Genomic DNA, 24349 nt, shown 5'->3' with positions numbered 1-24349 from the left:
AATTCTTCTGCAAAGAAGATCTGTCCCTTCCCCATTTATTTATTCATCGATTTATTTATATTTGTATTGACTCATAGTTATTTCATTCTATGAGCTATAGTCTAATATTACCATTCTTTATTTTGCTCACAAACTGTTACAGCTCTGGCTGTTGAAAGCTCTTTCGTGTTAGTTCCTATGCCTTTTTGACATGCTATTGTCCTTTCGAGGTTACTTCCTTATTTCCCTGCACCACACAACTGCTCCAGATTTCTCCATTATTTTCCCTAACTCGGTTCTACAATCAACCACTCTTCCAATGGGCCCTGGTTCCTTTCATTGGAGAATGGTTTTAGAAAACAAGATCTGGATGCTCAGTAGCACTCTCATTATAAGATAATTTAGAATCGAAATATGATTCCAATTTTAGAGATAAGAAGTATGTGGATTTGTGAGGTTACATGATTCCCAGTGTTACACAGGGTGGATCCTGTATTCTGAGCCTCTCTACTAGTGTATATGCCTCATTTATTAAAAACATGAATTACTATTTGGGAAAAAAAGTGCAGATGTGCCAGATAAATGTGATTTCTGGTTGATGGAATGTCATATAAAGTAGGTTTATATATAAAAACAACCTTGGCATAAGTGTTTTTGGATTGACTTTGTTGAATGAATCATCATCATCAAATACTTCTTGGTCTCTGTGAAATATCCTATGGTTCGTGTGCTTTAATTCCTTTCCAGAAAATGGTAGGGGATATGTAAAGTAATAAAGAACATAGAAAAAAATGCCAGGGCAGGTTCACTTTTCGGATCCCCATGGTCTTGGATGGAAACGTGATGGCGGGGTTTACCCTCTCTTTGCCATGTTGCTTTAGTAAGCCAGGAAACCAAGGCTTAGGAATAGGGACCTGAGTTTGGCAAGTGGGAGCAGAGTGGAGCTACAATTGAGGTCTTCAGGCTGGATCCCATCTGCCTTTGAGCGTCATTATCTGAGCAGGACAGGATGACAGTATCCCCAGACAGTGAGCCTGGGTCGGCAGGACCACAGACAAATTTTCCGTACTTTGTGGCCCAGGCCCTTGGGTTAGTCTATACTGCTGGGAAGAGACCTAGCAACTCCACTCTCTTCCTGTCCCTCCTGTGTTTAATCCTCAATATTGTAACACTTCCTGCTTCCGTTAGTAGTGGCTAAGAATCCAAGACAGCATAGGTAGAGAAAGGAAAACATGGTGGTGTGACTGAACGAGATTGATCCAGAGGTAGATCTGATTTCTAATCCCAGATTTGCACTAACTGGTTGTTTACACAGGCAAGCTCTTTTATCTCTCTGAGCTCCTCTTACCTGGTCTTAAAATGATAGGGTCGGGCCAGATGACCTCTTAGGCCCCATCCTCCTTTGAAATTCTTGGAAACTATAAATTCCTTTTCAGAATTTCCCTGAAAGGTCCTTGGGCCATCCCCAGGCTCATTGGTAGAACTCTGGCGCCATCTAGTGGCCAACCCAGAGGACTCTTTCTCCTAAAAGGCTTTCTGCTCTCAGGTCTCGCCTCAATTGAAGCAAGAGAACAAAGCAGGTTCTGCCCTTCTTTGCAGGAGTGCGGCAAACTGCCAGACCAAGGAGAAACACATATTTAATTCATGTCCTAGGAAGATATTTTGTGCGAACACTGCTACTTCCTATGGCACAGGCTGTGGTGTGGTGGGCATGTGGTTACAAAGCCAGGCTCCCGATGTCAGGAACACCCAGAGAGGCGCTCTGATAAATGCAATCGGGAGGCGATGTGTTTGGGTTGCTCCCTGTGTGCTAATCTGTTACCCGCTGGTCCTTATGCTTTCGGCTGCTCCCCAGTTAACACTCATTAAGCATGCATGTAGTGCTTCCATCCTGAGCCTTGGCCCCGCTGTCAGAACCCTCCTCCAGACATCTGCAGCAGAAAGAGGACGGAAGGACCCCTTGGGTCTCCTGCTGACCTGGAACAGCGATCCTTCCCATTTGGAAGGTCCCTCTGGAGTTTCCCTTTTCCTGACATTCTCATCTAAATGAAGATCACTTCTGAAGTCAGCCTGACCCCAGGCTGAATCACCTGAGTCATCCTTGGGCTGTGGTGCACTTATCCCACACATCTTGGCATTTGCCAAATGTTGCCATTAATCCCAGAATGACAGCCACTACCTGACGGCTCATCGTTCCTCTCACGGTAACTGCAGATCACCTGGAGCCAAAAGCTCCAAATCTTTTGCTTTTTAGTTTCTATATCCTGGCGAGGCAAGTACAAACAGCATTGTTGGTGCCCTTCATACAGGCAAGAAAAGCAAGGACAAAACTGCGTTAGGTGACTCTCCTCACGTATGCAAATAGGGAGTGGCAGGGTTACAATAAAACAAAGGAGTTCTGACTCCCTGTTCAATTCTGCTTGGAAATTCGTTTTTCATGGTCTCAATGAGGGGCCGTTGGTTCATTAATTTTCACCACAAACACTATTGAGAACCATTAACTGCCTGTACCTTAAAATTTTTTTTTAACGTTTATTTATTTTTGAGACAGAGAGAGAGACAGAGCATGAACGGGGGAGGGTCAGGGAGAGAGGGAGACACAGAATCTGAAACAGGCTCCAGGCTCTGAGCGGTCAGCACAGATCCCGACGTGGGGCTCGAACTCACGGACCTCGAGATCATGACCTGACCCGAAGTCAGACGCTTAACCGACTGAGCCACCCAGGCGCCCCTGCCTGTACCTTAAATAGCTGTGTGTGCACATGTGTGTATGTGTGTGTTTCCCCTGCCAAGCAAGACAATGTGGTCACTGGGTAGAGAGACCATGGGGCTGGGGACCAGAAAAGCTGGGTTTTTGATGTGGCCACCACCAAGATGGGGGGCCTGGGAAGTCACAACCACTGAGGCTTTCATTTCCTTATCTGTGAAATAAAGAGAGCGCATTTCTGATTTGGGGTGTGTTTCAATATCTTTAACCCTGGATCTATCCAAACAAAACAATTCAGTGAGGTTACTTTTGCCTAGTAACTAAGTATCATTCACCTGGCTAGTCCAGATTGTTCAGGTGGGTTTATTGCTTTATTGATTTTTAAGTTTTTTGTTTTTCTTTTCTTCTGAGTGACCTGGCCTGTTCTTGGTACAGAATTCCATTCTCAGGTTATAAATTCCTTCAGGACAGCAATGGCTAATAGGTTTCAACTTGAGCGCCCTTCAAGTCAGTGAGCAATGGCTGTTGGGAGATCTGTGTGAAGGTTTCTGAGGCCATGTTCTGAGGCTCCATGGGATAGTGGTTGGTTAGCCATGCCTGCAGTGGGCATGGGCTGGGGAAATGTGGAGGGTGAGGTCTGTATCTGTGATAGCAGTGACGAATTTGAGAGGGGCAAGGGGAACCATGCCCCTTGTGCCCAGAGTGACAGAGCTCCTTGGAAGTAAGAGCTGGGATGGGAATCCAGGCCTCTTCCCTTCAAGTTCAGGTACTTCCCACCTGGTCTCCCTCTTTATTGGTTGTTGGCAATCAGGTGCTTAGAAGATGCTCTTTGATGACGATGACGATGATGATGATGACACTAATGGCTGTGACAGCAGGCTCTCTGCCCGTGCAGTTGTGGGTACTCCATAGATGTGTTTCTTCCTTTCTGCAGGAGAGAAGAGCGTAACCCTCGACAGGAGATGGGCCAGGTGCCTTTCATAAGTGTTCCAAAGATTCATGTCCTCCTTTCTCCTCCTGGCCAGTCCCAAGAGAGACTCCTGAAAGATAATGCCTTGCACAAGTGACAGGTAGCAGGTGGAGAGGATCCGGAGGGGAGTGGAGGGCAGCGGGACAATGGGGCCAGCCTTCTTGGCCTCACAGAGGGGCATCTCAGCGAACAGCGATGGCCTTCCAAATGGCAAATTGGAAGCCTGTGGCCTTCCAAATGGCAAAGGCACGGTCCCAGCGAGGTCCACTGTGGAGGGGCTCCCCGCCCAGATGGACCTGCTGTACTGTGAAGGAACATTCTGTGTTCCTCGGCTGGCAGTGAGCACTCAGCCTATCAGCCTCCCCTGACTGCACACCAAGGGCCCTGATGTGGGGGCACCCTGGAACTTCTGCCAGGAGCAGATGCCTGGGCTTTCTGTTCCCACAGAGCAGCCTTGCCTGGGGCGGTCTATCAGTCTTTCTCCGCTGGGAGGCAGCCACCTGTCCTGAGCTGTGCATGGAGCCTCCTCACAGGGCCCAGGAGGGAGGATGCTGCCTGGGTGGAGGATGCTGTCTGGTCTGGCTCCAGGCATAGGAGGCTGGGGGCCCATCCCAGGCCCTGGAGCCTGAATGCCCTTTTGTTTGCAACGAAATCATTCTACCCTTTAAAAAAGCATCCAGTGGCCAAAGTCCCAGGTAAAAAGCCGTGCTGCTGGGGTGGGGGCGGGAGGGGCAGAATTCCTCAAGCTCTGTGGGCCTCGAACCGTCTCCAGGAAAGGCCTGGGCCTGGCTGGCAGTGTAGATGGGATTCCCCCCAACACACACACCTCTCTTTGCAGGCAGGTAACTCCACAGTGAAGAATAATAACCAAAGCCATGTCTCAGAGCTTTCAGAAAAGGGGCTCTGGATCCTGGCTTCAGGTTTGGGAAAGGCCTGGGTTTCCTGGAGCAAAACGCCTTAGAGTCCGCCTCCGGACATCCTCTCCCAGGATCCTCCTTAGGTCAAATGCAGGACCCACCCAGCTCCCACCTGACTCTGATCTCACAAAGTAACAGCCTTCACGGGCCCGGAGGCTGACTGGCCAAGAAGTCCAACGATAAAAGAAACCCCGTTGGTACTCACACTCCAAAGTGCCTTGTCTTTCTCCTGCAAGACTATTCCTTTCTTTGCCACCATTGGTTTACATTCTTCAATCAAGGAAGCGCCAAGAGGCCAGAAGCCTGCAACACACGGTATGCTTATTTCCATAGCAGGATTATCGACACAGGGTTAGTAACCGAACATATTTTGGGTCCTGAGGGAGTTTACTTGTCAAAGGTGAATTTGTTCTCCATCGGCGGAGACATGGCCCTAAGTTTCTGTCTCCAGGGATTCCATGGAGGTCCTTGTGGGGCAGGAGCAAACACGCCATTGTTTAGGCTAAGCTGCATCCCCACAACCTGAGCCATCCTTACTCTCGAGATTGGGTATGGACATTTTTGGAAGGATTCCTGATCCAAGCGACCATGTCAGAGTTCTTTCTACACCTGGCCTTCTTTCATGCATTTCTCTGCATTTTATTGCAAGGCAGAGGCTGTCCCTGTGCCTATAAACACTCCCTGCCATCCTCAGGAGGAAGGGCCCTCGGACAAATAAGTGAACAAGGTTTTATCGAATACTATGTTCCAGGCTCTGTGCCAGCCTCAGGGAGCCCTGTGGGTCCTCAAGAGGAGATATGAGATATGGGGGCAGGGGGAATCAGCATAAAGTGTTACAGGTGACAAGTTAGAAGTAATTATTGTGTTCAGTGGGGAGGGCACAGAGTAGGAGCCAGTATTTCCTCTGTGGGTAAGGAGATGAAGGGAAGAGGGTGGGGAAAGCATCCCCCACCACCTGCAATTGTTTTCGAAATGAAAGTCACAACGTGGAGCTCTTCTGTATACTCTTAAATCCGCGTGCCAGGCTTCAGGCCTCGTGGTCCCGGATGTCTGCCTGCCCAGCCTGGTGGGGGACCAACATCTGGGGCATGGGTCAAGTTGTCCAAGTTCCAAGAAGATGGGTAGGACAAGATTGTCAGTATCCTAATTTCCCACAGTGGGAGCTCTATTTGTCCCTAAGAGAGTATAGCCGTCTGAGGAAAGGCCAGTCCTCTGGCATGGTCTTGCCCAGGACATCCCAAACAGATGTTTTCTTCAAAAGGAGCTATGTTTTCCGGGAGTTCGAGCCCTGCATCAGGCTCTGGGCTGATGGCTCAGAGCCTGGAGCCTGTTTCTGATTCTGTGTCTCCCTCTCTCTCTGCCCCTCCCCCGTTCATGCTCTGTCTCTCTCTGTCCCAAAAATAAATAAACGTTGAAAAAAAAAGGAGCTATGTTTATTTAAGAAATACTCTAAGTTCGGGCTACAATCAATCAATCAATCAATCAAAAGAAGCAGCAGCCCATCCATAGCCACAGACCTGAACAAGGCCCAGGAAATCCAGCTAGGTTTGTCAGCGGGCCACAGAGTTGTGATTTCACATGGTATGGCTAAGGGAAAACAGCTGCCCTGAGCACTTCTGGGCCTACCTCACATCATCAGTGACAGTCTGGGGTCTCCATGCACCCAAATGCATGATTGCATTCATTCACGCACCCTATCCAGCAGAGTTACCGTAGATAGTTTCGTTACGTAGCATATATATTAACATGGAGAAAAATGTCTACACCACAGACAATAACTCACAGCTAAGGACCAAAGACGGCTTCCAGAATCCTTACCTTGCCAAGCTCACTGCTCAGTGCGGATACAAAGAAGCTCAGTTCTAACATGAAGTATCGGAATTGCAAGGTCAAAGGAGTTCAAGGAGCATGCTCTCCTTTTTGCTATTTGTTATTTTATTTAACTTAGTCTTCCCTGTAGCTTAATGTCCCTGCTCTGGGCAGGCTTTGGGAAACACACATCTGCTCATTGCAATCTCCGAAAGCACTTAGAATTTACAAGCCTTGCACTTTGGTGAAACTCCATGCTCTTCTAAGGAGCCTCTAAATCAGTCTCCACTAGGGGTTCTGAGGTGCCTTATTATGTCCAATTCACTCTCTATCCGGATCTTAATGGGATGTGTGAAACCTTGGTGAGGCAGTGCCGGAATGTTTACCGTTCACTGCCCCTTGGTTACTCTGGCCTCCCCTAGACAGAAACTCTTTGTTCACATAGCCCCATCATGTCTCCCCAGCAGGTGCCATCCACGGGGCCATAACATCAGGGACACAGGTTGCTACATCTCAGCAGCCACCAGGTAGAGCCAGGAGCAAAACCTGCTTTTGTTTTTGCTTACTGAAAACCGTGATCTGAGCTGTGTGCTGCCATTAAAAAATAATTCGCGAGTTTAAAAGCAGTAAACTATCCATGGCCACAGGTTACTTTTAAGACATGCTCTTTTTCCTTGAGGAAGCTGCACTATCGGTAATGACTCCTGGAGGGAGAGAGGGAGGGAGAAGGGCGGGAAGCAGACCAGGGAGGGGAGCTCCCGCAGCAGTCACTTCAGGCTATAACTTTCCAAGCAAAGAAAATGGCTGAGCCGGTTCAGATCCCCTCCAGCCTGGATTGCTTTGCTCTTCAGGGCCGCAGGGCTCACTGGAGCACAGCTCAGCGCCTCAGCGGGTCAGGCCTTGTCGGGCACTCTGCTGGAGGCTTGTCCCACATAAACAACAGCGCCCGTGCCTGACATCTGGTTTTAGGCTGCATCATTATCTAGAATCCTAATCTGTTCAGAAGGGATGCATTATACTCAGCTGCCTGCATTATGCATTTACACGGTCCCCTCCACACGGCAGACACCGCTCCAGGCACCGAGACCTCAGAGGTGAACCCAACACGGTTGCCGTCATCATGGGGCTGATGTTCTTATGGAAGCAGCCAGACAAGAAACAAATAAACACATTAATATATAATATAGCAGCTGGTAGTGATCTGTGCCATGGAAAGCATAAAGCAAAGGGGAAGGCTATGGGCTGCTCTGGGTGGGGTGGCCAGGGAAGGTCTGCTGACGAGGCCGCCCTTTGAACAGGGAGTCCTGAACGGAGAGCATTTCAGAGGGAACAGCAGGTGCTCAGCAAAAGGAAGAACCTGGCAAAGAGCACGGCAGACACTAAAACCAGCTGCTACTGTTAAGTGCTTACTATGTATGTAATCGAGCACTTTACATACACCCTGTGCTGCTTTAATGCATTGTCTCATTTAATTGTCACAACAGTCCTATGACCCAGGTAGAATTATTCTATTTTACAGATAGGAAACAGAAGCTGAAGCACGACCTAATTTGCCTCAGATCACATAGTTAGGACATGGCAGAGTTGAGGCTTGAGCCTGGGTCTGGTCTCAGTCCAAACACCCACGTTCCTAACCTTTAAGATATCGTGCCCTATGCTGCTGTAGTGGAGAGCACTCCCAGACCCACAGGGTTTAGTGTGGAGGAAATACTTTTGACTGCCAGCTGCACGGAAGATGCTTTGCTCATCATGCAAACCGCTTTCTTGTATGATTGTTTTCTCTCTTACTTAGAAACATTGTCCAGACAAAGTTGCGTTTTGGGTGGTCTCTTGAGTCTTTGCTGCTTCTCTCTTCTTTTTTTTTAAAAAATTTAAGTTTATTTATTTATTTTTGAAAGAGAGAGAGACAACATGAGCCAGGGAAGGGCAGAGAGAGAGAGAGAGAGGGAGGGAGGGAGGGAGAGAGAATCCCAAGCAGGCTCTGCGCTGACAGCGCAGTGGGGCTCAACCTGGGGCTTGAACCCACAAACCCGTGAGATCATGACCTGAGCCAGAATCCAGAGTCAGACGGTTAATTGACTGAGCCACCCAGTCGCCCCGCTGTTTCTCTTTTACAAGGCAAATGTGGTTGCTCCCAGGATGCCCACGAATGCCACTCTGTTCCCACCTTTATTCCCGGGCTTCCTAGGGGTGCCACAAAGTTGCAGTGCTCTCTCAAGAACCTGGCATGTGGAGCTCAGAAATGTAAGACTGCTTTGTTCTTACGTTAGCCCTGAGATCAGAAGTGATTATCAGAGGACAGCCATCTTGGTGAATGCCTCATCTAGCAGGACCACATGGACACAGTGCGGTTTGGTAGAAAGAATACCAATTTGGAATCAGTAACTCTGCAATTTTGCAGAGTCAGACCAAAAAAAAAAAAAAAAAAAAAAATCTGCCTGATCCTGAGCAGATAAATCAGTAATTTTCTCAGAGCCTCAGAGTCCTCATCTACAAAACAGGAATGATCATGCCTACTTCTTTCTACCCTTTTCAGCAGTGACAAGAGAGTATCCCCAGGAGAATATGTTTCTCGTGAAGGAGCTCCTTCATCCTTCCCCAGAAGAGAAGAGAAAACACAAACAAAGAGCTTGGTGTGGAGCTCAATTCCTGTCTCCTAGATGTGAAAAGCCTGAAGGCTATAAAATCGCCCTGGAATTCATCCACACCCAAACAGTAGTTTTGTGTGTTGGCTCTTCCACTGCCTTGGGGAGGCAAAGCAAGGTCACTGAAAGATCTCTCTCCAGGGGCGCCTGGGTGGCTCAGTCGGTTAGGCATCTGACTCTTGGTTTTGGCTCAGGTCATGGTCTCACAGTTCCTGGGATTGAACTCTGCGCTGACAGTGCAGAACCTGCTTGGGATCCTCTCTCTCCCTCTGTCTCTGCCCCTCCCCTGCTTGTGCTCTTTCTCACTCTCTCAAAATAAATAAATACACTTTAAAAAATTAAAAAAAAAAAAAGAATAACTTTTTTAACGTTTATTTATTTTTGAGACAGAGAGAGACAGAGCATGAATGGGGGAAGGTCAGGGAGAGAGGGAGACACAGAATCTGAAACAGGCTCCAGGCTCTGAGGCTCAGAGCCCGATGCGGGGCTCGAACTCACGGAGTGTGAGATCGTGACCTGAGCCGAAGTCGGCCGCCCAACCGACTGAGCCACCCAGGCGCCCCAAGAATAACTTTTAAAAAGACAGAAGTGGAACTGAAAGCACCCTGAGTCCAGATGAGTGAGAAAACATCTCAATAAGCACATTTTAGATTTAACAAGCCCAAAATGACCCCAAATACAAATATGCATGGGGTAGCTGTGGATGTGATTAGTGGTTACGATATGGATTTTAAGCCAATCCCTTTGAGTTCGGATGGTGGCCCTGCCACTTACTAGCTATGTGACTTCAGGTGACTTAATTGCCATCTCTGTACCTTTATTTCACCCTTCGTAAAATGGAGAATAGTAGTACCTACCCCAGATTATTATGAAATTTAATAAGCAAATGCGCGCACACACACACACACACACACACACACTAGTCCCTGACAAATTAAGCAACATTTAAGCTTTGGCCATTATTATGAGGAACGGACCAGGTTTAGGGAGGAAAATTCCAGGCCGTGAGAAAGATGCTATCACTTAATTATCCAGGGAACGGCATTCCCTAGGGAAAGCAATCCAAAGTGTACCAGGAAAGGCCACTCCGCTCCGTGGCTGAAGATACGTGGTGATCTTGGTTGGGTGCGGATGAAAGCTCCGCACCGGTCCCGGAGAGTAGGAGGGATGTTAAGTGTATGCTGCATTGTCGTTAATTAATTTCTCAAGGGCTGCAGTAATCAGGAGGCTCATTAATGTGTTTCAGCCTGCCTTTCATTTAGAGAACGAACGAGCAGTAAATGTAAATGCAGTGCACTTAGAAACCTTAGAAATCGTTCCGCGCTGTAGTAGGAGGGGGGAAACCCTGCTACGTCTCTAAGGAAAAGAAAAAACCCACAAGGGCTTCTTTAATCACGTGAGAGAGGAACAATTCCAACCCAACAGCAGCAGAAGCTCCCTGTGGCTTTTCAAAATATTATCATTTGGACCTGGTTGTCCCTTTGCTCTTGTACAATGTCTAAAGATGCCATGCTCTATCCATATTTATACTCTCCCCAGCAGGGCGCTTAATCCTGACAGGCAGATTCCAGGGGCCAGGGCTTGGGTGAGCCCCTGCAAAGGATCCGCCCTAAGCTCACAGGGATGCATGGCGGAAAAGGTCCCCAAAGGCCCCCCCTACTGGAGGCTTAGCTGTTGTGTCAGGTCGGGGGCACAGGCCAGTGGCTTCTCTAATTCTTCGAGGCCAACCTCAGGGTCACATGTGCCTTCTTCACTCTAATCTTGCCCTCCCCTGAGGAGATGTTTGAAACTGTGCCAATTCCTTCTCTGAGTAGTGAGCATGTTTCCGAAGAGCCCTTTCACGGACCTGGACCTCTTCTTCCCCAGCTATTCCTAGTAAATAAATAACGTGCATAGAACTGTGCCTCCCTGATAGGAAGCCCTCTGTAAGTGTTTATTATTCTCATTGTGATTCTTATTGTTAACTGCTGGCAGACAGCGAGCCACGGGATTTCGGGGATTCTGTCCCTCCATTTTTCCACACTGGGCTTCCTCATAATAACTGCTGTACAGGTGGTCACAACCCACCATAGCATCTTAGATTGTGACTTAGACCTCCGTCCTCCCTCTTTCCCCATCCTCATCTTTAATCCACTTAGGTCGGTAACACCTATTCTCATTTTTACCCTCCCCCAGTGTGCAGAAGAGGGCCGGGCCTAGGTCTACACGGCCTCTCTACAGTAGGACATATCTCCAGTGGGCATGGAGGTTAGCCCACGGAAAGCAGAGGTTCCCATGGAAAGGGATGCCGAGTAATCTGTGACACACCACGCTCCTCCTTGGGAGTCACTTCACACCCATATAGCCCCAATTCCCCCTATCCCTATCTCTCCCAGGGGAACCTGAACATCAGACCCTCACTTGGGACCCCAACCACCCTTTCCTCTTCAGTTCAGTTCAACAAGCATCTATCGAGCACCTATTATGTGCCAACCTCTCTGCCAAGCGCTAGGGATACAAAATGAATAAGACACGTCTCTATCCTTAGGGAGCACAGAGTCTAGGGTTCAGTCACACCCAGAAACGCCACTGCAATAAATGGAAGCACAGAGGAATCTTCCTGAAGGAGATGGGGCCTGACTTGGTCATTAAGGACAAGAGTCTGAAGGAAACGGGTGATGGGTGCAGTTTTACAACTTATTTGCTCCTTCCAGTACTTGCCCAGAGGGAGCCTCCTGAGAACACTGAAGAGTCGAGCCTTTATAACGATCATGGTTTTTATACTCTGGTATTCCAAGATGTTCCCGGCCGTATGAGATTCACGTTGCTCCTTGGTTAAACGAATTCGATAATGGATATCTAATCTTGAGATATGGGGTCGAATGTTTATAGGGTGAGAATGTCAATCTCTACCTTAGTTCCTAATCTGTAAATAGAGTTTTTACTTCTCTTGAAATTCTTTCTCTTCATGAAGCTTTCCTATTAACAAGGGTTTGTTGCTGCCTCCTGCCCTTAACCCCCTATCATGCAGTGCCACAATTGGGAACATGCCCCAGCATGTCCTCGCAGGACATAGTCCTATTTATACACGTGTGGGTCTATATCCCAATTATGGCCTGGACCTGGGTCAGCTTCTCAGATGCAACATGAATCATGTTACAACATAAAGAAGAATCTTAGTTCCAGGCTTTGACATCAATTGGGTCAAGGCTAAAGTTCAAAATGTCTATTGCAACATCTAGTTTTAAACCCGAATCATGTTTCACTTTTAAGATTTTTTCCACATTTTTGGGGGCCTGGGTGGCTCAGTCAGTTAAGTGTCCGACTTCAGGCTCAGGTCATGATCTCACGGTCCGTAGGTTCAAGCCCCGTGTCAGGCTGTGTGCTAACAGCTCAGAGCCTGGAGCCTGCTTCAGATTCTGTGTCTCCCTCTCTCTCTGCCCCTCCACTGCTTGCACTCTGTCTCTCTGTCTTCCAAAAGTAAATAAACATTAAAAAAAATGTTTTTAATAAATTAAGGTAGAACATCAGGAAAAAGAATATATGCCACAAATAAGAAATAAAAAGCAGATACTAGACTTAAATCCAAATACACTGAAAATTACATTGAATATAAAGAGTCTAAACATGCCAATTAAAATGTAGAGATTGTCAGGGCACCTTGGTGGCTCAGTCGGTTAAGTGTCATGATCTCACAGTCTGTGAGTTCAAGCCCTGCATTGGGATCTGTGATGATAGCTCTTAGAGCCTGGAGCCTGCTTCAGATTCTGTCTCCCACTCTCTCTCTCCCTGCGCCTGCTCACACTCTGTCTCTCTCTCCCTCTCAAAAATAAACATTAAAAAAAAAATGTAGAGGGGCGCCTGGGTGGCGCAGTCGGTTAAGCATCCAACTTTAGCCAGGTCATGATCTCGCGGCCCGTGAGTTCGAGCCCCGCGTCGGGCTCTGGGCTGATGGCTCAGAGCCTGGAGCCTGTTTCCGATTCTGTGTCTCCCTCTCTCTCTGCCCCTCCCCGTTCATGCTCTGTCTCTCTCTGTCCCAAAAATAAATAAATGTTGAAAAAAAAATTTTTTTAAAAAAATAAAAAAAAATAAAAAAATAAAAAAAAAAAAATGTAGAGATTGTCATGGGGTGCCTGGGTGGCTCAGTCAGTTAAGCACCTGACTTCGGCTCAGGTCATGATCTCACAGTCCATGGGCTCAAGCCCCGCGTTTGGCTCTGTGCTGACAGCTCGGAGCCTGGAGCCTGCTTCCAATTCTGCCTCTGCTCCTCCCCCTCTGCCCCTCCCCTGCTCATGCTCTGTCTCTCGCTCAAAACTAAATAAACATTAAAAACATTAAAAAAAGATTTTTGCTACATTTTAATGATTTTTCTAAAGGTGAAATAAAACAAAGGGTAGACTGCTTACACATGCTCTACATCTGGTAAGTTCTCAGTAACGTTGCATATGTTCATTATTATTAAGAGATAGTTCTGCTGAGGACTCAACTCATTAATACCTCTAGAGGTGGATAGAAATTTATCTGCTATGAGAAATAAGTTTGGCGTTTTCTTTATGTATATTACGTTGGTCTCACTGAACTCTCGTATTGTTCTTCAATGTTTTGTGCTTACATCTGGGCCTCCTAATTAGACTAAAAGGAGTGTGAGGGCAGTGATCTTAGATTTCTATTATATTTCCCTCACAGCACTTAGCACCATTCCTTGCAAATAGCAGACACCCAGTAAATATATCTCTATGCATTGATTGGCTCTACAAGGCTCTACAAATGAATATTAAAGTACCACATATAAAATACAAAATACCATAATAGTTGGCATCATCCGCTCCACAGTCCCTTTCGTTGTCACTGCTTCTCAGCTCAGGAAAATGAGTAGGAGGAGGGTCCTGGGTGAGGGGACAAATGCAGAGGACTGTAAACTATCCCGGCTGACCGGTTCACACACCCCAGCTTCTCCTTGTGTCTCTGTCTCACACTATCCACTGTCCCTGCGGGCTCCCGATCGTCTCTGACCTCCAGGCTCCAGGGCACCAGCTGAGGCACTAGTTTATTGCACTAAGGTGCAAACGACTTCTTCAAAGTTCAGGAGAAACCCTGGAGAGGCGGCCTGCCTCCTAGGTCACCCGCAGCAAGCCAGGGCAAACTGGGTTGGCTCCGTCCTCCCTTTCAAATAATAGGCCATTCAGTCTTTGGGAGAGAAGTGAATCAGCAACCCCAGGGCCATTCTAGCGGCCCAAACGGCTGCCAGCTGGACAGCCCGCTTCAAACAACCAATTAGTATGAGCACCACAAGTTGATTTGAGCAAATCCAGGCAGCTCTCTGCGCAAAAACTAGAAGGGCCCACATGTCCGCGTGGAAAATGAAGTTGTTTCACCTTCCCTGGCACGGTTCCACTCCAAGGAACAAGCTTTATTTCTCTCAAAACTTGGCTTCCCTTGACTTGCCAGATGAAAAATGATGTGAAGTTATTGAAATCATCTGCTAAGGGAAATGAATCCAAGCTCAGTGAAAGAGGTTTTGCTGCCAGCCTGTCTTATAAGCAAAATAGAATGGTGCCACCAGGTGAAGACAGTAGTTATTTCAGTGAGCAATTGTATTAGATGTAGAAGGTAATGAGGAATAAAGATGCTGGACCCAGCCCAATGATTTGCTACATATGCTTCTCTTTCCTGTTCTAAGGTAGCAAATGAACGGAGTGAGTTCAGCTGTGGGATGATAGAGGCTTCCCCCAATGTGGACTGACTCACAATTCATCATTCGCTGCCCGATGAAGAGACAGCACAACCCTGGGGAATCCGCAGACGTGAGATGCCAACAGTGCCTGTCCCACCCTCGATCTAATACTGCCTTTGGCGCACAGTGACCCCGGAGGAAAATGGCAAGCCGTGAAGTGGGATGGTGGTTAGGGAAACGACAACTGACAGACATTTTTAACTTTGTTGCTGAAATGAAATAAGGAAGTCCCAAGGATCTGGAGTATTTTTGTTCATCTCCATCTTAGGCCATTCTTTTGATTTTAAATAAATGCATTTCTGGAATGGGAGGAAGGAAAAGAGAGGGGGTGGGACATAGAGTGACAGCAAGGGCCACCTTGTTCTGGGAAGACATCGACCAAATTGGGTTAATCTGGCAGAACAGACTGAGGCAGCTGATAGTCTTTTTGCAAATGTGGCACATTTGAAGTTTCTGCTTTGATTAGTGCCTCTCTGTGTTACCTGAAAAGCCTATCGCGAAAGCAAAAAACTGACAGTGTTTCAAGGAGTAACTGACAATTCCTTGATTAGAGTGAGAGATTTAACACACATTTCTTAGTAATTGATAGATCAAACAGCCAAAAATATTCAGAATAGTTATAAAGATTTTGAACAACATAATTAACAAGTGTGATGTGAAGGACTTATATAGAGCACTGCACTCAACCACTGGAGAATACACTCTCTTTCCCAAATCACGTATTACATTTATGAAAACTGATGATGAATTAGGGCATAAAGCAGTACCAAATTTTCACAAATTTCAAAGAACCAGTACCATAACACTGCAACACAATTAAGTTAGAAATCAGTAAAACTTATAACGTAAAGTCTCTACCCATCCAGAAATTTAAAAGCACACTTAAAATCCAGAGATAGAAAGCAGATTGTGGTTGCCAGGGGCTGGCAAGAGAGGGGAATGGGAATTGACTATTTATTTAACGGGTACGGGGCTTCCTTTGGGGGTAATGAAAACGTGTTGGAACTCGATAGAGGTGGTAGTTGTTACAACACTGTGAGTGTACTAAATTGTACACTTCAAGTTGGTTATCTTTGTATGGATTTTCGAGTCCGTAAAAAAAAAAACAAAAAACTGCTCGTTATCTCCGTGTTTAAATCCTAACCAAAGGATACATGGGTGAGACTTTTGCAGGCTTCATAACTATGACATGTACATTTTTCTGTACAGTATGTATATATGTTTATATTTTCTGTATTATGCTTCAATAAAGAATTTAAGAATGAAAAACATCAACAGAACGAAATAATATTATAAAGTTTGAAAAATAAGACCTGCATGACACTATGCCCAAAATTTACGGTAAGTAGTGAACTCACTCAGATCAGGGAAATAAGATGTGGCAAAGGGTGATGATGAGGTCTCCAAAGTACACATAAAAGAAGACACACAGCTTTAAATGTTTCTTTGGAAAAAGAAGAAAGGTTTAAAATGAGCAAGAAACGCATTAAATGTAAGAAGGGAGAAACTAACAGAATATTCCCAAAGAACGTAAAAAGATGGAAATAATAGCCTTAAAGAAACAGATAACAGATACAATAATGATGATCAACAAAACCAAACACTGGGTCTTGGAAGAGACTAACCCCTGCAAAGATTGAATAAAGACACAAATAGGGGCACCTGGGTGGCTCAGTCGGTGAAACGTCTGACTTCGGCTCAGGTCATGATCTCAGTTTGTGAGTTTGAGCCCTGAGTCAGGCTCTGTGCTGACAGCTCAGAGCCTGGAGCCTGCTTTGGATTCTGTGTCATCTTGTCTCTCTGCCCCTCCCCTGCTCATGCTCTCTCTCTCTCTCTCTCTCTCTCTCTCAAAAATAAATAATAAACATTTAAATAGATATATATAGAGAGAAGGCATATATAACATTAGGAATGAAAAAGAAGAATACACAAAGATCACAAATATAATAGAAATATAAGATAGAAAAACCTTATGCTAATAACTTTGAAGATGTACCTTTTAAATGGAAATTCCCCCCAAAATACTTACCAAACTGACTCTAAAAGAAATAGGGTGTGCCTAGGCAACTCTGGATTTCAGCTCAGGTCAAGATCTTACAGTTTGTGAGTTCAAATTGGGCTCTGCGCTGACAGTGAGGGAGCCTGCTTGGGAGTCTCTCTGTGCCCCTCCCCTGCTCATGCTCTCTCTCACTCACCCTCAGAAACAAACAAATAAACAAACAAACATTAAAAAACCAGAAAGAAATAGGCTGCCTACATAATCAGTAGCAGAAATCTTCCCATGAAAGAAATCCTAGGCTTTGAGAGTTTTACTTGTGAGTTCTAGGAGACATTTCAATTACAGCCTCAGATTATAACCAGCACGTTAAATTAAGTAGGATTCATGGGATGTCATCAAATAAGTGGTTGTCTCCTACTGTCCCTTTAAATTTTCTCAGTGAAGGTAATCCTTCCCCTGACACTGGATGAAAACTCAGGCAAGCCCCTTGACTTTTAAGGTTATTAATGAGTAATAGAAATGTCTCTATTTACTTATAGACACAAACCCAGACTCAAATTAGTAACGTAAAATGACCAGTACAATACAAGATAGGCTTTCGGTTTAAAAGTTAGGATTTCTCTTCCCCCAACTCAGAGGCTGTGGCAGACTGACCACCTGTTTTGGGGGAAGGAAATGGAGTCAGCGTCTTCTCTTTTTCTCTCCCCCTTTCTCAATCACCCCCACCCCTATCCCACCACCACCACTGCACCATCTATAAGAGACTGAAAATTTACCAGCGATTTGAGAAAAAAATAATGTAAAAAATTAACTGAACAGAAGTCACTAACCAGGTGACTGATGAGACAAGAAGAAACTTCTAAGGTATCTTTAAGTGTCACGATTTCAACAGCAGCTACCATCCCCAGGGCTAAGGGAATGAAAGAAAGATGTTAGCATTCTTGAAACTTCAAAGCATAGACAAGGAAGCCTGCAGAGCTGAAACTCTCGACCCTGAGGAGGAAGTGATACTTGGTTGGTGCTGGTGTGTCTGAGCTCAGAGAAGGAGCCCATGAGGCCAGACTCAAACTTTGAAGTGGATGTGGTCCTGTTCCGGGATAGAAGGGGTGGATGTGAGCAGCCTGGCCTTACAAGTCTTGTTGAAACTGTGAATGAACTGGCTGCTGCCATGGGAGGAACTGCCCCTGATGGGGTCAGACGCTGTGACACTCACAGGACCAGACAGGAAGGAGGCAGGGAGGAGCACAGCCCTTCTGCTCCCCCAGCCTTCCAGTCCCCCTCCGGTACCTTGAGCAGCAGAGCCCAACGGGGAAAAGCTGGCAAAGCAGAAATGTAGCTTACGGGGCTGTGGCGCTAGCATCACAGAGCAGAGAATGAAAGGGTGGGCTTTTCCTAAATGACAGACCCCCATTCCCTGACTGCTGTTTCTGGTCCTCTCCAGGTTAAGGAGATGGAGAAGGAGGAGAAGAGAAAGTCCTTACTTAACTGGTACTGTTATCAGAGTGCTTTGCTCTCTCTGGACCTACTGGATATTTGAAGCGGATTCTCTCTCTCGTGGAGGGCTTTCGTGTGAACTTTGCAAAACCTCTTTTCTTACCCCATCACTGCTGATTTCCTTTGATCTAAATGAATACACTCTATTCTGGGCGTTGCTTATTAACCCCCATTTAATGCCCCCAAAAGCAGCATCCAGCTTCTCCTGTAATGAAGCCTGCTCACCTCTCCAACTGACCCAATTCTACTTGAGACCATATAAGATGACCCCGTGCCAGCTCCTTTGTGTGCATCTGGCTGTACTTGAGCCAAGGAAACACTCATGGATCCTTTGCCCAGGCAAATCTGGGGAATGCAGACTGACTCAAGCCCAGGCACACCTTTCTTTCACTCCATCGGCAAAGCAGCAGGCCAACCCTGTTGTTGCTTCCTGTGTTTCAGAGGAGAGCCAGCCACAGGCCCCCCAGACCTCCCTCACTGCAAAGGACCAAGGGGAACTACCGAATCCCTCTTCAGTTGTCTCAATTCATAACAGCAGTGTTTGCCAAAGAAATTTTCTTGCAAAATTTCCATCATACTCCCTCTCTCAAGCCATGCACATGCTTGAGAGGATGAGGGGTGGTTAATGCCAAGGAACGAATTCCTAGATATGTCTTTTGAAAAGGCATCTTGGCCTACCATCTCACTTTGGAAGTTCGTATCTTGAATCTTGGTGCTTCAATTACAACTGAATCTTAAATTCTTCCAATTCATCTTATGCGATTAGTATAACAGTGATCCTAAAATCAAACAAAACAGAACTAGAAAGGAAAATTATAGGTTAAACTTAATCATAAGTAAAACTGCAAAAAACAAACTATTCTAAACAAACTATTACCAATCCAGCAGAGCACAAAAAAGATGACCCATCATCCTAAGTTAGGTTTATCCCAGGAATGCAAAGTTGGGTTAATTTACAAAAACAATTAATTTAATGTATTATATTAACAGATCAGATGAGGAAAACATTTAATCATCTCAGTAAATGCAGGGAAAGGCATTTGAGTAAAAGCATCCTGATTTGTGACAGAAACTCTGAAGATTATAATGAGGAAGGTAACTTTTTGACAGGATAAAAGCCAAAAGCAAACACGTATAGCAGGTATGATCCTTCACGGTAAAACTTACAAGCCTTCCCTTTAAAACCAGGAACAAGTTGAAGACGCTCAATGCCATTGTTATAGTCAACATTATTCTAGTGATTTTCATGACTAAAACGTAAATAGGAAAATAAATAAAAGGTATACAAATTGGAAAAGAAGGAATAAAGCAATCATTGTTAGCAGATTGATATGGTTGCCTATAGAGAATATTCAAAAGAATCTATAACCAAATTATTAGAATTGAGGAGCTAACTTAGCAAAGTGGCTAAGTATATAAAACCAATTGCATTTCTAGACAGCAGCCATAAAAATTATAGTAATGTAATTTAAAAGATACCATTACAATAGAAACAACACTATAATAAAATAAAGGGACCTTTATGGAGAAAAACATCAAAGAAGACCAAAACTAACAGAGAGATTTACCATGTTCTCAGGTAGAGAGACTCAGTATAAATATGTCGACCTTCCCCAAATTCAATGCAACTCAAATCGGCATCTCAGCGGTTTATCACAGACCTCATTAATCCGATTCCAAAATTTACACGGAAAAGCAAAGCCCCACGAAGAGTCAAAGTACTCAGATACTCTTGAGTAAGAACAAGGTTGTGCACGCCTTTGTGTGTGTGTGTGTGTGTGTGTGTGTGTGTAAGATGGGGTAGCTCTGCCAAATAGCAAGATTGATAAATCGACTTAACTATGACAATGTGATATTAGAAACGGGATAGACAAATAGATCAAAGGAGAGAATGGTAAGCCCAGAAATGGATCCATAAATATATGAAAACTGATCTACTGGCACTCTAGAGCAGCTGGATGGCAAGGGAATGAGGTGTTCAATAAACAGTGGGGGAACAAGAGTTTATCCATATTGGAAAAAAGAGATATTGGATTCCTCTCTCACATCATATATAAACTATAATCCAGGTGAAATGAAGATTTAAATGTGGAAAGAAAAACCTTAAAAATTTCATGTGTCGGGCACCTGGGTGGATCAGTCGGTTAAGCATCCAATTCTTGGTTCTGGCTCAGGTCATGATCTCACAGGTGGTGGGATCAAGCCCTGTGTCACGCTCTGTGCTGACAGCGCAGAGTCTGCTTGGGGTTCTCTCTCTCCCTTTCTCTCTGCTCCTCCCCCGCTTGCATTCTCTCGCTCAAAATAATTAAATAAACTTAAAAAATTTATGTGTCGGGGTGCCTGGTTGGCTCAGTCGGTTAAGCGTCCGACTTCAGCTCAGGTCAGGATCTCGCGGCCCGTGAATTCGAGCCCCGTGTCGGCCTCTGGGCTGATGGCTCAGAGCCTGGAGCCTGCTTCCGATTCTGTGTCTCCCTCTCTCTGCCCCTCCCCCGTTCATGCTCTGTCTCTCTCTGTCTCAAAAATAAATAAACGTTAAAAAAAAATTTGTGTCAATATAGAAAAATATACTTTTTAATGTTTATTTTGAGTGAGAGCATATGCATGTGAGCAGAGGGAGGGGCAGAGAGAGGAGAGAGAGAGAGAATCCCAAGCAGGCCCCACACTGTCAGCACAGCCTGATGTGGGGCTCAATCCCATGAACCATGACATCATGACCTGAGCCAAAAACAAGAGTTAGATGACGCTTAACCAACTGAGCCACCCAGGTGCCCCAGGAAAATATTTTGACTTTAGGTAAGGAAGTATTTTCTAAACAAGACCCAGAAAATACAAACCATAAAGAAAAGATTGATAAATTAGAGAAAACCAAATTATAAATTTCCTTTTATCAAAAAACACTGGAAAGAGAGTAAAAAGGCAAACTAAAAATTGAGAAGGTATATTTGTCATGCATCGAATTAACTAAAAATTAGTATACAGGATCCAGGAAGAAGACCTAAAAATCAGCAAAAACCCCACAAAGAACCCAAGAGAAAATGAGCAACAGTAATGAAAAGCTTTTCACAGGAGAGGAAACATGAATGACCAATCAATATACGAAATGTGGCTTAATTTCATTAGTAATCAAGGAAAAGCAAAATGAAATCACAGTGAGAGGCATTTTTATACCTACCAGACTGGATAAAGCCTGAAGATTTTAAGTAGTACAATGCGATCTTCAAAATACTTGTACTGGGTGATGCAATCACTTTGAGGAAAACACTTACCTCTAGTATAGTTGTGACAGCCCATGTCCTCTGATTCCTAGGACTATGCCTTAGAGGAACTTCTGCGCATGAGCATCAGATGATATGTTTGAGCCAGCACAGTGTGTAGTAACAAAAAACTGAACACAACTCAACAGGAGAAGAGACAAATCAACTGTGGTAGATTCAGAAAATGGTTGTAACAGTAAAAAGGAAGCAACTGCATAACTGAATTTCAGAAATAGAATGTTGAGAGGAAAAGAATACATGAAAGACGGCATTTTAATACACTTGGAAAACAAGCAAAGCAATATTTTGTTTAGGGATGCATATACATATGTATATGGTAAGCTATAAACTCTATAGCAAAGGGATGATAAAGCCAAATTGAAAAGCAATGATTATCTGTCAGGGAAGGGACATGGGGCTGTGACTGGCAAGACAGTGTTGCCAGATAAAAAGAGGGGGGCTCAGGTAACTTTGAATTTAAATAATGAATAATGTTTTTAGCATAATTATACCCCAGATATTGCATGGGACACGCTTCTACTAAAAATTATTTATTGTTCATCTGCAATGTAAAGCTAATAGGGTGTATTTTGTTGTTGTTGCTTGTTTGTGGCTAAATCTGGCAACCCTACTCAGAGGGAGCTTCAATGACATTGATAACATCCTATTGCTTAGGTTGTGTGGTGGGTTCATGGCTGCTCAAGTTATGGTTTGGTTTTTTAAAAAAAAAATTTTTTTTAACGCTTATTTATTTTTGAGAGAGAGAAAGACAGAGCATGAACAGGGGAGGGGCAGAGAGAGAGGGAGACACAGAATCGGAAACAGGCTCCAGGCTCCGAGCCGTCAGCACAGAGCCCGATTCGGGGCTCAAACTCACGGACCGTGAGATCATGACCTGAGCCGAAGTTGGACGCTCAACCGGCTGAGCCACCCAGGCGCCCCATATGGTTTGGTTTTTTAAAAGCAGACAACAAACTTTAAAGCAAGGCTGCCGCTGTCCACAATTCCACTTGGTGGATCCAAAGCTTTTGCTAAAAAATCAGCAATAGTGAGACCGAGGTGTCGAGGTGCTGGTCTTCCGTGACCACCTGAAGATACATCAAACTTCTTGTGGCTGGGCTTTCTCCTTACTGCTCACCATGCTCCTGTTGGTCATTACTTCACCCCCAAGCTGCCACTAAATAGAGCTGTTTGGCTCAGTTAGGTAGGGTATCCTACCATCTTCTTTCCATAGTGTCCATAAGTGCGGGGTGTTACGCAATGCCTGACCCACTTTAAGCTCATGCTCCAAGCAATAAAAGAGTTTTTAACCATCAAAGGGCCTTCTTATCTCCCCAGCTCCTCAGAGAAAACATCAGAAAAGAGATCACAGAGAACATCCAGATTAAAGAGGCTATTAGTTGCAAAATCACTTGCCTAGTCCCATGGGGAGAAGCTTACTGGAGGGAGAAGAACCTTACACAGAATTTAATTGATGAAGACTCAATACATGAAGACTCTTCTTGATGCAAGTGCATAAGCAAAGGGTAAAGACTGCAAAGAAGACTAAGGACCCCCAAATAAAAGTAGAACACGCCAGCACAGCACAAACAGCAAGGGTGCAGGGTGGGGGTGGGGTGCTCAAAACATACAGAAGAGATTCCAACTGGATGTGTCATTAATGAGCCCCAGGACCGTGAGCAGCTGTTTGACTCAATGTTGTATTCCAAGTGCTTAACCCAAAGACTGGCATAGAGCTGTCCTCAATAAATGTTTGTGGGTGGAATATATGAATGCATAATGAATGAAAGAAGTAGCAAGGGGAGCATTAAAGATTATTATCAGATTCGTAGAAAGGAGGAATTAAAAAGTCACCTCAGAATCTGCTGATTCTCATATATTTCTTACACGGGCACACCTCAGAGATATTGCAGGTTTGGTTCCAGACCACTGCAATGAAATGAATTTTGCAACAAGGCAAGTCACATAATTTCTTTGCTTTTCGAGTGCATACAAAAGTTATGTTGACACCATCCTACAGTCTATTAAGTGTCCAGGAGCATTATGTCCAAAACAACAATGTGCATGTCTGAATTAAAAAATATTTTATTGCCTAAAAAATGCTAACCATCATCCGAGCTTTCAGTGAGCTGTCGCCACTGATTACAGATCACCGTAACGAAGAAAGTAATAATGAAAACGTTTGAAACATTGTGAGAATTACCAAAATGTGACACCGGGACACGACGTGAGCAAATGCTGTTGGAAAATCAGCGCTGACAGACCTGCTCAACACAGGGTTGCCGCAAACCTTCAATCTGTAAGCAAAGAAATCACAGTATCTGCAAAGCTCAAGAAAGCCAAGTACAATAAAATGAGGTGTGCCTACAGATAGGCATGTAAACCGCTTATGGCTCTCGACACAAAGTGTAGATTCATAAAACCTGAATAAAAGAACTGATTGAAACCCACATATCTATCCCGGTCAAAAATCTGGTGTCTGCAGTGGGCAGAACCAGAAAGCAGTTCCCAACAGAAGCTCCCTTGACTAGGCTTCTTCCTGTCTGGGTTTGCTTAGTCACCCTGACACCATGGTTTTGTACATCTCTGGTTCCTTCTGGCTGACCCTGAGGGACGGTGGCCAAACTGCTGATACTTTTCCTACTGCCATCAGGTGCTGATATACGGTCCTTCAGTTCTTGCAATGAACCATTCATGCAATAAACATTTATAAAGTATGAACCAGGTGCTGTACTAAGCCCTGGAGGCTTAGAGGTGGTATTTAATGAGCACTTACTAAGACAGTCACTGTGTTAATAACATTGCTTAAATTATCTAACTTGCAGCCCTACGTAGTAGGTACTGTTATTACCCTATTTCATA

This window comes from Prionailurus viverrinus, chromosome C1 (genome assembly GCF_022837055.1).
Source record: "Prionailurus viverrinus isolate Anna chromosome C1, UM_Priviv_1.0, whole genome shotgun sequence".
Classification (NCBI taxonomy): Eukaryota; Metazoa; Chordata; class Mammalia; order Carnivora; family Felidae; genus Prionailurus; species Prionailurus viverrinus.
The sequence above is the reverse complement of the archived record's forward strand: the minus strand, read 5'-3'. Positions refer to the sequence as shown.